The sequence below is a fragment of the Portunus trituberculatus genome, chromosome 11, assembly GCF_017591435.1.
Source record: "Portunus trituberculatus isolate SZX2019 chromosome 11, ASM1759143v1, whole genome shotgun sequence".
Lineage (NCBI taxonomy): Eukaryota > Metazoa > Arthropoda > Malacostraca > Decapoda > Portunidae > Portunus > Portunus trituberculatus.
In genome coordinates, this window is record NC_059265.1 from 4,633,583 (window position 1) to 4,646,766 (window position 13,184).

The window sequence follows — 13,184 nt, forward strand, 5'->3', positions numbered from 1 at the left end:
TTTGAGGCCATTTTAAGACAGTTTGGGATTTTTTGAGGGCATTTTAAGAGAGTTTATCATGTTTTGAGTTAGTTTTAAGACAGTTTGATAGGTTTTGAGGGCATTTTAAGACAGTTTGGGATGTTTTGAGGCCATTTTAAGACAGTTTGACATGTTTTGAGGCATTTTGAGATAGTTTGGTAATTTTTGAGGGCAATATAAGACAATTTTGGGCATGATAAGACAACTTTATTGACATTAGGAAGGGTGCATGGAGGTCACAAGATTATTGGTGTTCTGTTTGTTAATCTCCAGGCCACATACTCTCCCTGTCTCCACCACCACCTGACCGCCACTCTCTCTGCATCTTCCATGCTGCTCACTGACAGCATTCCATCGTCTGCAAAGAATAAGTGAGTCACATTTAAAGTGTCATCTTTGAAACACAAATTTACACTTTCTAATGTCTTTATTATTATTTTGAAAGTTATTAACCCCTTCAGTACTGGGACATATTTTTACCTTGAGGTTTGTGTACCATTATACCATTTTGATGACATTAGGAAGGGTTATGGAGGTCAGAAGATTAATGGCCAGTCTTCACTATTTTAACCCCTTCAGTACTGGGACATATTTTTACCTTGAGGTTTGTGTACCATTAGACCATTTTATTGACATTAGGAAGGGTGTATGGAGGGCAGAGGATAAATGGCCACAGTTTTCACTATTTTAACCCCTTCAGTACTGGGACACATTTTTAACTTGAGATTTGTGTACCATTAGACCATTTTATTGACATTAGGAAGGGTGTATGGAGGGCAGAGGATAAACGGCCACAGTTTTCACTATTTTAACCCCTTCAGTACTGGGATACATTTTACCTTGAGGTTTGTGTACCATTAGACCAGTTTGATGACATTAGGAAGGGTGTATGGAGGTCAGAAGATTAATGGCCACAGTCTTCACTATTTTAACCCCTTCAGTTCTGGGACGTATTTTTACCTTGAGATTTGTGTACCATTAGACCATTTTATTGACATTAGGAAGAGTCTATGGAGATCACAAGATTAGTGGCCACAGTCTTCATAATTTTTAACCCCTTCAGTACTGGGAGGCATTTTTACTGTGAGTTTTGGGCGTGATTAGACGATTTTATTGACATTAGGAAGAGTCTATGGAGGTCAGAGGATTAATGGCCTGAGTTTTCACTATTTGAATCCCACATAATAAGTTTGTGAAGCTGTATAGAATCACCAAAATAGAAAACAGAATGACTATGTATGAGAGCACGTCCTGGTAGTGAAGGGGTTAATTTGCCAAGTGTTATGAAGGCTGTATGTACATCCCCCTGCTGTCTGTCTGTCTGTCTGTCTGTCTGATGCCACTTGTTAAATTTTGTGTTTGAAGTCTTAGTCTAGTTTTGTCTCCAGGGTAAACTTTTGTTATTAGGTCTAGTACTTTTTCATTTATTTGATATTCCATAAGAATTTTGATCCTATAATCCCTTCTTATACTGTCTAAAACTTTGCAAACATCTATTGATATGACAATTAAAGATTTTTTTACTTTGAAATGATTTTTGTACACAATATCTGAGTATGAACAGGCCATTTTCTAGCCTACCTCCCAGGAAGCTGGAGCGCATTCCCTATTATTGCACGTTATAATGGGTTCGGGATGCGGTAATTCTGATTTGTGGTAAGGTTTTCAGGAACGCACATGTACCGTGTAACGAGGACTTATCGTACAAGTAAAGTAGTTAAAGTACATTAATATACAGTTTAATGACGCAGTGTTGTCTGTGTGGACACTCTGTGTGGATGTTGGTGCTGTGAAGGAATGAAAGCTGTTTATGTGACATAGAGGAAATATATTATTATAAAAAGACTGACTTTGCTTCAATCCTGCAAATGTACCATACAAGAAGTTAAGAGATTTTTTAGCCACATTTCACTGAGTGTGCAGAGATTTATCTATTTGTGTGAGGAATGTGTTCCCGAGAGCATCATGTCATGTCAAGATGGCACAAAGGTAAGCTGATTACTGACCTAAGCTGTCTGAGATGTCACTGCAGACCAAAGCATTTTATCAGAGACAGGTCTATTCGTGGGGAACCTCAGTTTCAGTAAAACACTCAATTTTATCCCAAAACACACTCAAAACACCATGTAACTCCTCAAAATGCCCCAAAACACACCCAGAGCTCAATACAAACACACACACACACACACACTCAATACATCCAAACCACTTAAAACACTCAATTTTATCCCAAAACATTTCAAAATGCCCCAAAACAAACTCTGAGCTCAATACAAACACACCCACACACACTCAACACGCCCAAACCACTTAAAACACTCAATTTTATCCCAAAACACACTCAAAACACCATGTAACACCTCAAAATGCCCCAAAACATACTCTGAGTATAAAGGTAAGCTGATTACTGAGCTAAGCTGTCTGGAGTGTCACTGAAGCAAAGCATTTTCTCAACAAGGTAAGCTGATTACTGAGCTAAGCTGTCTGGGGTGTCACTGAAGCAAAGCATTTTCTCAACAAGGTAAGCTGATTACTGAGCTAAGCTGTCACAATTGTATCGTCATTGGGCATTATCATTTTATATTTCTCCATGCATTCTAATATCATTCTTCCATTTCCATCTGGCTTTTGTGTTCCTTTGAATCCCACGTGGCCAGATTGTAAGCAGTAGATGTTGTGCATTAGTCTCTAGGATCTTCTCAATTTCCAGTTTGATAGTACCATTCCTTAGTTTATCATCTACACTAAAGTACACTACAGTTATGTTAAACTCCCATCCCTAACCCCTTCAGTACTAGGACACATTTTTACCTTCAGATTTGTGTGCCATTAGACCATTTTATTGACATTAGTAAGGGTGTATGGAGGACAGAAGATTAATGGCCACAGTCTTCACTATTTTAACCCCTTCAGTACAGGGAAACATTTTCACCTTGAGATTTGTGTACCATTAGACCATTTTATTGACATTAGGAAGGGTGTATGGAGGACAGAAGATTAATGGCCACAGTCTTCACTATTTTAACTCCTTCAGTACTGGGACACATTTTACCTTGAGATTTGTGGACCATTAGACCATTTTATTGACATTAGGAAGGGTGTATGGAGGGCAGAAGATTAATGGCCACAGTCTTCACTATTTTAACCCCTTCAGTACTGGGACACATTTTTACCTTGAGATTTGTGTGCCATTAGACCATTTTATTGACATTAGGAAGGGTGTATGGAAGGCAGAAGATTAATGGCCACAGTCTTCACTAATTTAAGTCCTTCAGTACTGGGAAACATTTTTACCTTGAGATTTGTGTGCCATTAGACCATTTTATTGACATTAGTAAGGGTGTATGGAGGACAGAAGATTAATGGCCACAGTCTTCACTATTTTAACCCCTTCATTACTGGGACACATTTTTACCTTCAGAGTGACTAACTTTACCGATGAGAGAGAGAGAGAGAGAGAGAGAGAGAGAGGGCTTAGTGACATATCCAGCCCTAACATTGTCAAGCCACACCATAAGACACCGCCAAGCTCCTCTGAAGTGACGGGTTGTGTGTCTAACCTTCATCAATAGAGTATAGTTGAAGTTGTTATTGTTTTTAAGGTTCCAGTGAGAGATTAACAACATTTCTAAATTATTAACTGCAGGAACACTCTACCTAGTCACCTCTGTGGCCTTCATGGAGAGAGAGAGAGAGAGAGAGAGAGAGAGAGAGAGAGAGAGAGAGAGAGAGAGAGAGAGAGAGAGAGAGAGATAATTTTACATAAAACAGCCCCCCCCCACACACGCACATTAACCCTCATAGTAATAATAATAACACTGCTGCTCCTGCTACTACTACTACTACTCGCTCCTCTTTGTCCCTGGTATGCATTTGAGGCGCAGCAGCAGCAGAAAACAGTGAGAATTGAAGGAAATGTTGGGGCGGGCTGTGGGTGTGGGTGAGGTGGGCGGCGGGCGGTGTTAACTGGGGTACATATACACAACCATCGCCTTATTTACCACAGTAATGGCTATTTATCTAGTGTGGTGGTTGATTCTGGCTTTGCTTCACTCTCTGGGTCTGGAAACACAGGGGGAGTGGAAGCAGACATTGCTGGACTGTCCATGGGGAAGGCAGGGGTGAGGCGCCCCCCGTGGGTTCAATATTGACGTAGATAATTCATTTAAAAAATCGCCACAAGAAAAACGGCTCCCAGACTAGTATACACTACACTTTTAGGCGCGATAAATAGTGTAACTAATAATCAAAATATAATATTCCTACCGGGTGGTTTTTATTGAAAGCGGTGGAAAGGAAGGTGTTTGTGTCCAATTAACGGGTGACAAACACACCACAATGTCGAGATGGAAAGCTCACCCAAACTACGTTATATTACATTTTCTGAATAACACAAATTTTCGCTTTCCAGCCGAATAAAGAAAACACAGATTCTTTGTCATATAAAGATTTTTGTTTTCTATTTTGTTACCATTCAAAATTTTGAAATTGAAAATACGAATAGGTAGACTAAACTTTATGGAATATTGTTACTTGAATCATGTTTTTCATATCTTTTAAGTGTTATATCAAGCACCAAAACAATCCTAGGCGTGGTAAGAAAAAAAACTTTATATTCCTTGCAGTGACTTTAACGTTATTTTTCGGTAAACCAAAACACAGCTGGACTCGATTCTATTGTAGTTTAGAAATTAGTTTACTTTACTAATAACAAATCAGATATCAGAAAAGTGCCAACTTCACTAATTAAGTAGAAATATTTCAATCCTTAAGGCGAAATATGTTCTTTATCAAGATTTCTGAGTGACCCCAACACCCCCATTTCGGTATTGGGAATATAATACACATGTTATTTTCATTTTTCTTTACCATATCATATTTTATTTATTTTATTTCAATGTTATTTTGAATTTTATAAGAAGTTTGAGTGATAGAGGAAGTGTATACAATGATGTCGACATTTTGCGTAGAAGAAGAAGAAGGAGAAGATCCGCCATTGTTAGCTCTGTTATGAGATTTACAGTTTTTCAACATTTGTGGAGCAGGTGAGTTATTCCCAAGTGGGTGCGTGTACATGCTTATTATCTAAAGTATGTAGAGTTAGTGAGACGTGCCAATTAAGGTGAAAAAAGTGTGGTAAAGTGAAAATAAGTGCGTCTTTATAAGCAAACTTTTGGGTTTTGTTGCCTCATATTTGCGGTGGTCATTCCTGCCCTCCTACGCATTGTCACGCCCCCATATTGCCTCCATAGATAGCTTATGCACCCATACACCTCCCATGCGCGGGATAGTTTGATAGTTGAAGCGGTTACTGAGATATGGTGGTGTTCTTGTGTTAGGCAGTGTCCGCCATCCTGCCTTCCACATCGGCCCTCTCTGTGTTAACTATTTTCAGTTTTTCTTATTTACTACGCCTTGTCACGCCCCATATTGCCTCCGTAGATAGTTTGTGGATCCATACACCTCCCATATGCGTGATAGTTTGATAGTTGAAGTGGATAGTGAGATATGGTGGTGTTATAGTGTGGTAGGCAGTCCTTCACCCTTTCCTACGCCTTGTCACGCCTCATTTATACTATTACTACCACCACCACCACTACCACTACTACAACAACTACCACTATTCCAGAGGTGCACCATGGCTTGCCACAATGTCACAATGGGTTCTTGGAGAGCCGCTGCTGTTGACTTGCTGCATGTCTCCTCTCTGCGGCAAAACTCACAAATACTCCACTCACCAAGTTCCAGAGGGAGAGGTGAGTGTGTGTGGTGTGGGAAAGGTGTCCTCAGGTGTGCTGTGAGTGTGGTGTGTGTGTAAGTGTGTTTTTGTACGTTTTGTAATGTCAACTATAGCTACCTATGTATAGTGGTTTTTTTTTTTTTTGGTGTGGGTTGGCTAGGGTAAACTTATTGTGGGCGTTTTCCAGGTGTGATATAAGGGTTGTTTGTGGAGTGTGTGTGTGTGTGTGTGTGTGATGCAATATTTTTAGGTAATTTTTGGTGCGTTTTGGTTAGGTAATGTTTGTCTTGTTTCCTCCATATCTCTCTCCACAGGTTACCTCCAGGCTTTTCCTTCCATAGACTATTTCCTCCATGTTTCCTCCACCTTCCCTCCAATTTTGACTCTCCTATCTCACTTCTATCATAGTCAAAATAGTACTTTTCTAAATCTCACTTCAAAACCTGACAATTTTTCTCATTTTTCCCTCCACCACCTCCTTTTCTTTCCTCCATATCTCCCTCCACACACCAAGCTGTGTACTGTGCTGGTGTGTGCAGGTGTGGGAAAGGTTTCCGCAGGTGTGGTGTGTGTGTGGTACGTGTGGTGTGTGTGTAAATGTTTTTAGTGTAAGCTACTATATATTTTTTGGGTGTGTGTCTTTTGCATTTGCCAGTGTTTGCAAAGGGTTGTTTGTGGTTTGTTGGTGTGTGCAGGTGTGGGAATGGTGTGTGCTGGTGTGCTGTGTGTTTGGTGAGTGTCGGGTGTGTGAAAGCGTGTTTTTCCTTACAATTTTGTCTCATAAACCTCAATTTTTTAACTTGTTTTGGCCGGAAAATATTTGTCTTTTTAAAATCCTCCTAATACCACCACCACCACCACCACCACTGTCCAACCACACCCACAACCACCACAAACAACCAACATTACCACATCAGATGCTCACAAAACCACACCATTTCACTACCACCACTAGTACTATTATAACCACCACCACCTCCTCCCAACAGGATCACCAGCCACCACCGGCCGTACTAAAGGAAGTGGCTCTATGTAGGGATGGAACATAGCAACTACACCAGCTGGGACACACCTAGCCAACTGTGAGTATTGAAGGCTGTTTTAGGGTGTTTGAAGACTTTGAGGGTGTTTAAGGCTACTTTAGGGTGTTTTAAGGCTGTCTTAGGGTATTTTTAGACTGTTTTAGATTGTTTAAGGCTATTTTAGGGTGTTTGAAGAATTTTAGGATGTTTAAGGCAGTTTTAAGCTATTTTAAGGGTGTTTAAGACTGTTTTAGTGTTTTTAGGGTTATTTTAAGGCTATTTAAGGGTGTTTAAGACTGTTTTAACTATTTTAGGCTATGTTAGGGTGTTTTAAGGGTGTTTCAAGATATTTACAGTACATGCACACACCATCGCTCCATCAGTGCTTCATCTTCTCGCTTTGTGTGTTTTTTATGATTCAGTGACAAAGTGACTAACTGTTTTCAGGGACACTGGGTACGGTGGCTTGGGGAGAGGGACCATGTGGCCTGAGGGGAGGGTGGTGGCCGGTGGGCAGTGTGTTACTGACCAGTGTGGTGTAATGGTGTTGTCATTGTCACCCTTGAGGAATTCTGAGGGTGAGCTGGCTCTATTAGATGAATTACAGGATTCTGAGGACAATGAGAGTCAATCAGAAGGACTCATTAGTGACTCACATGAGGAATATTTGCCAGAAAAGGACAGTGAGGCCAGGAGCTCCCAGGAAGAAAGTGATGGAAGTGGTGAGGATGACAATTAAGGGAGATGGAAAGCATAGATGTTGACAGTACCTTGGCATGTGACTGGCCATATGTGCTGAAGGGCAGGAGATCCGCACTTCAAGCAGGAATGCTGGAAAGAAAGAATGAAAAAAGAAAAGAAAAGAAAAATTAGGTTGCTTATCAACAATAATGAGATGATGAGTGAATGTATCCAAGATTATTTATAGAAGCCAGTAAATATTGGTACAGAATGAATAACCAACATACTTGAAATGCAAGTTGCAAAATTGATCTCTGCATGTGTCACCAGATCAGTGGTGGGGCAGGTGGGCCATGTTTCTGGCAGGATTGCTGAAAAAAGGTGGTTAATCAACAGTAATGAGATACTAATGCATGATAAGTAGACATATCCAAGATCAAATACAGTAAAGCCAGTATATATTGGTACAAAATAATCAACATACTTGAAATGCAAGTTGCAGAATTCATCTCGATACAGGCGACCCGAATTTTGTCGAGCAGCTGGAAGTGGTGGCACTTCTTGTACGAAGTCGTGCTGCTGCTCTTCAAAGTCAGGGTGGCCTGCATCAATAGGAATAGGAATATTCCTGTCTTTACATATATTGTGCAACATAGCACAAACATGCACCATCTTGCACACCTTCAATGGTGGGCTGACCCGGACCTCACTGTGCAAGACATGAAATCGGTGTTTCAGCTGCCCAGTGCCTCTTTGGACAACACTGCATGTCTGCTTGTGAACCCTGAAAGAAAACATCAATGATAATAACAGCCATCATATACCATTAACCTGTCAATGTGATGGGGACAATCAAAATTCTATCCAGGTGTTGTTGTATTAAATTATTTTCATGATTTATTTTTCTTGCTCTACAAACCAATATGTATTAGTAGGAACTGTGGCACTGTCCAAATGAAGTGGTCCCTCCAGTTTTCCTCGTTTCCCAGCTCCACCCTCACAGCTCTCACTCAGCCGACATGACATCTATTGAAAATATGATAACCAAAACATTGAAGTAATGCAGTTCACAACCTGCACAGTGGGACATCTTGCCTCAAACTGAATTCAAATTCATACCGCAAGTCCCAAGGCCACCGTGATTGGTTGAATAAATTATGATTTTTTTTTTTTCATTGGCTGCCAGTTCACTTTCAAACGGAAGTAACCAATCAGCGGAAACAATAGCTCAAACAAAACGAGTCACTAATGTTGGCCCGCACGCTAGCCGCTGCCCTGGGTCGAGCAGCTCTCGCGCCAGTCTGTCTCTGTTCTATTGACTCGGGAGTGAGATCGCCAAAAATACGATTAAATTTTTGAAATTTGGTATCACCATTATAAATAGGTTGCGCCTTATAAATATAGGATTAAAAATACTCGTAATGAGGAGCTCTATCTCATGAGGTGGGTAAAAAACATTTAGTGGAATGTGGTGAAACACTGGAATAATACCGTTTTTTGTATGTTTTTGTAATGTCAACTATAGCTACCTATGTATAGTATTTATTGTTTTTTGGTGTGGGTTGGCTAGGGTAGACTTATTGTGGGTGTTTTCCAGGTGTGATTTAAGGGTTGTTTGTGGAGTGCAGGTGTGTGTGTGTGTGTGTATGTATTTACCTAGTTGTAGTTTTACAGGGCCTGGGCTTTATGCTCGTGTGGTCCCGTCTCCATATCTAGACTTATCTAATTTTTCTTTAAAACTATGTACACTCTTTGCTGACACCACTTCCTCACTCAAACTGTTCCAAGTCTCAACACATCTTTGCGGGAAACTAAATTTTTTTAACATCTCTCAGACATCGTCCCTTCCTTAGTTTCTTACTATGCGATCTTGTGCTTCTAAAGTTATATTCTTCTCTCAGGATCAGTTTCTCATTATCCACTTCATCCATTCCGTTAATCAATTTATAAACTTGTATCAGATCCGTCTCTCTCTCTCTGCTCCAAGGTTGGTAGATCCATTGCCTTTAGTCTCTCCTCATATGCCATCCCTTTAAATTCTGGAACCATTCTTGCAGCCATTTTTGTAGTCTCTAATTTTCTTATGTGTTTTTTTTTGGGAGTCCACACAACTCCTGCATATTCCAATCTAGGTCTTATTTTAGTACTTATCAATTTCTTCTTCATTTCCTTGTCCATATAGTGAAATGCTACTCCAATATTCCTTAGCAAATTATACGTCTCTCTGAAAATTCTATCAATATGGCTTGTGTGTGTGTGTGTGTGTGTGTGTGTGTGTGTGTGTGTGTGTGTGTGTGTGTGTTGTTTGATGCAATATTTTTGGTAATTTTGGTGCGTTTTGGTTAGGTAATGTTTGTCTTGTTTCTTCCATATCTCCCTCCACAGGTCCTCCTGGCTTTTCCTTCAGTAGACTATTTCCTCCATGTTTCCTCCACCTTCCCTCCAATTTTGAGTCTCCTATCTCACTTCTATCATAGTCAAAATAGTACTTTTCTAAATCTCACTTCAAAACCTGACAATTTTTCTAATTTTTCCCTCCACCACCTCCTTTTCTTTCCTCCATATCTCCTCCACACACCAAGCTGTGTACTGTGCTGGTGTGTGCAGGTGTGGGAAAGGTTTCTTCAGGTGTAGTGTGTGTGTGGTACGTGTGGTGTGTGTGTAAATGTGTTGTTTATTGTGTAAACTATATTTTTGGGGTGTGTTTTTTTTTGCATTTTCCAGTGTTTGCAAAGGGTTGTTTGTGGTTTGCTGGTGTGTGCAGGTGTGGGAATGGTGTGTGCTGGTGTGCTGTGTGTTTGGTGAGTGTGGGGTGTGTGAAAGCATGTTTTTCTTACAATTTTGTCTCATAAACTTCAATTTTTTCACTTGATTTAGAAGAGTGTGCAGTTTTAAATGTGGACATAAAAGTGTGGACGATGAGAATTAATGGAGATTGAAAGCATAGGTGCATTTCCATTGTGTTTTAACGGGCTAAAGAAGGCATTATGGGTATCTCCTATCTCAAAGCCCACCAACTATTTGACTGCTAGTGTTCTTATTGATGTAGTGATAATTACTCCTGCAGTGTATCACTTGTGTCACTATATATCTTGTATTATCACTTCACTTATTCTCAATGTGTCACTGTCAAGCACTTCACTTACTTACCCACTGCTTCAATAACACTCTGAATTTATGGCCTCCGCACACTGAAACTCTAAGGTCTCTCTCTCTCTCTCTCTCTCTCTCTCTCTCTCTCTCTCTCTCTCTCTCTCTCTCTCTCTCTCTCTCTCTCTCTCTCTCTATTAATCCAGTTTTATTTATTTCAGATTGTGTTAAGAATATGGAGAAAGACGGACCAAGGCAAGAAGAGGAGGAGGAGGAAGAGGAAGAGGAAGAAGAAGAAGAAGAAGAAGAAGAGGTGGAGGAATATGAGAAGAGGAGGAGAAGAAGAAAAGAGAAAAAGAAAAGGTAAAATAATAAACATTGTCATTTCATAAAGTTTTGCTATTTCAATTCTCTCTCTCTCTCTCTCTCTCTCTCTCTCTCTCTCTCTCTCTCTCTCTCTCTCTCTCTCTCTCTCTCTCTCTCCTCCTCCTCCTCCTCCTCCTCCTCCTCCTCCTCCTCCTCCTCCTCCTCCTCCTCCTCCTCCTCCTCCTCCTCCTCCTCCTCCTCCTCCTCCTCCTCCTCCTCCTCCTCCTCCTCCTCCTCCTCCTCCTCCTCCTCCTCCTCCTCCTCCTCCTCCTCCTCCTCCTCCTCCTCCTCCTCCTCCTCCTCCTCCTCCTCCTCCTCCTCCTCCTCCTCCTCCTCCTCCTCCTCCTCCTCCTCCTCCTCCTCCTGTGCTAATACTATTACTATTATTACTATCCCAGTGTGACCTGTTTGACCTCTGACCTTTGCTGCAGGACTCCTTGGACTGGGAGTTCACTGTGACCCGAGAGGAGGTGGCCACTCAATGCTGAGGTCACACGGCTCCCTTCCTTATGCAGGTCAGTGGTGTGGTGTGTGGTGTGGGGAGGTGTGGTTGGGTTGGGCTGGGTAAGATTTTGAAGCATTTTTTAAGGGTATTTTAAGACAGTTTGACATATTTCAGGGCAATTTAAGACAGTTTGACATGCTTTGAAGGCAATTTAAGACAGTTTGGCATATTTTGAGGGTATTTTGAGAAGTTTGACATATTTTATGGCCATATTGAGACAGTTTGGCATGTTTTGAGAGCATTTTGAGACAGTTTGACATGTTTTGAGGGCATTTTAAGACATTTTGGAGGGCATATTGAGACAGTTTGGTTTTGAGTGTATATTAAGACAATTTTGGAGGTTTTTAGGGAAATTGAAGACAGTTTGGCAGATTTGGAGGGCATATTAAGGTAGTTTGTTATGTTTTGAGGGAAATTTGAGACAGTTTAGCTGGTTTTGAGGCCATGTTAAAATAGTTTGTCATATTTTGAAGACATTTTAGACAGTTTGGCATGTTCTAAGGGCATATTAAGACAGTTTGACATGTTTTCAGGGCATATTAAGAGAGTTTGGCAGATTTTGAGTGCAATTTAAGAAAGTTTGGCAGGTTTTGATGGCATTTTTAAGACAATTTGGCAGGTTCTGATGTCATTTTAAGGTAAAATAATAAACATTGTCATTTCATAAAGTTTTTGCTATTTCAATTCTCTCTCTCTCTCTCTCTCTCTCTCTCTCTCTCTCTCTCTCTCTCTCTCTCTCTCTCTCTCTCTCTCTCTCTCTCTTTCTTTCCCTTCTTACGGTGGACGAATTTCTTTTCCTCCTCCTCCTCCTCCTCCTCCTCCTCCTCCTCCTCCTCCTCCTCCTCCTCCTCCTCCTCCTCCTCCTCCTCCTCCTCCTCCTCCTCCTCCTCCTCCTCCTCCTCCTCCTCCTCCTCCTCCTCCTCCTCCTCCTCCTCCTCCTCCTCCTCCTCCTCCTCCTCCTCCTCCTCCTCCTCCTCCTCCTCCTCCTCCTCCTCCTCCTCCTCCTGCTAATACTATTACTATTATTACTATCCCAGTGTGACCTGTGTGACCTCTGACCTTTGCTGCAGGACTCCTTGGACTGGGACTTCACTGTGACCCGAGAGGAGGTGGCCACTCAATGCTGAGGTCACACGACTCCCTTCCTTATGCAGGTCAGTGGTGTGGTGTGTGGTGTGGGGAGGTGTGGTTGGGTTGGGCTGGGTAAGATTTTGAAGCATTTTTTAAGGGTATTTTAAGACAGTTTGACATATTTCAGGGCAATTTAAGACAGTTTGACATGCTTTGAAGGCAATTTAAGACAGTTTGGCATATTTTGAGGTTATTTTGAGAAGTTTGACATATTTTATGGCCATATTGAGACAGTTTGGCATGTTTTGAGAGCATTTTGAGACAGTTTGACATGTTTTGAGGGCATTTTAAGACATTTTGGAGGGCATATTGAGACAGTTTGGTTTTGAGTGTATATTAAGACAATTTTGGAGGTTTTTAGGGAAATTGAAGACAGTTTGGCAGATTTGGAGGGCATATTAAGGTAGTTTGTTATGTTTTGAGGGAAATTTGAGACAGTTTAGCTGGTTTTGAGGCCATGTTAAAATAGTTTGTCATATTTTGAAGACATTTTAAGACAGTTTGGCATGTTCTAAGGGCATATTAAGACAGTTTGACATGTTTTCAGGGCATATTAAGAGAGTTTGGCAGATTTTGAGTGCAATTTAAGAAAGTTTGGCAGGTTTTGATGGCATTTTAAGACAATTTG

The 13,184-nt window shown here is 41.0% G+C and overlaps 1 protein-coding gene and 2 long non-coding RNA genes across 7 annotated transcripts in view; 2 read left to right on the forward strand and 1 right to left on the reverse strand.

The window, feature by feature from the left end:
• The window catches only part of LOC123502382, a 137,133-nt gene that overhangs the window by 16,789 nt on the left and 107,160 nt on the right, over positions 1 to 13,184 (forward strand). The window lies entirely within an intron of this gene.
• On the reverse strand, positions 207 to 4,293 carry LOC123502424. The gene is made up of 2 exons (XR_006674050.1): positions 4,023 to 4,293; positions 207 to 379 (listed from the first exon to the last, which is right to left on the reverse strand). It is a non-coding gene; the product is annotated as an uncharacterized LOC123502424 (long non-coding RNA).
• On the forward strand, positions 4,981 to 6,839 carry LOC123502458. The gene is made up of 3 exons (XR_006674091.1): positions 4,981 to 5,066; positions 5,651 to 5,777; positions 6,751 to 6,839. It is a non-coding gene; the product is annotated as an uncharacterized LOC123502458 (long non-coding RNA).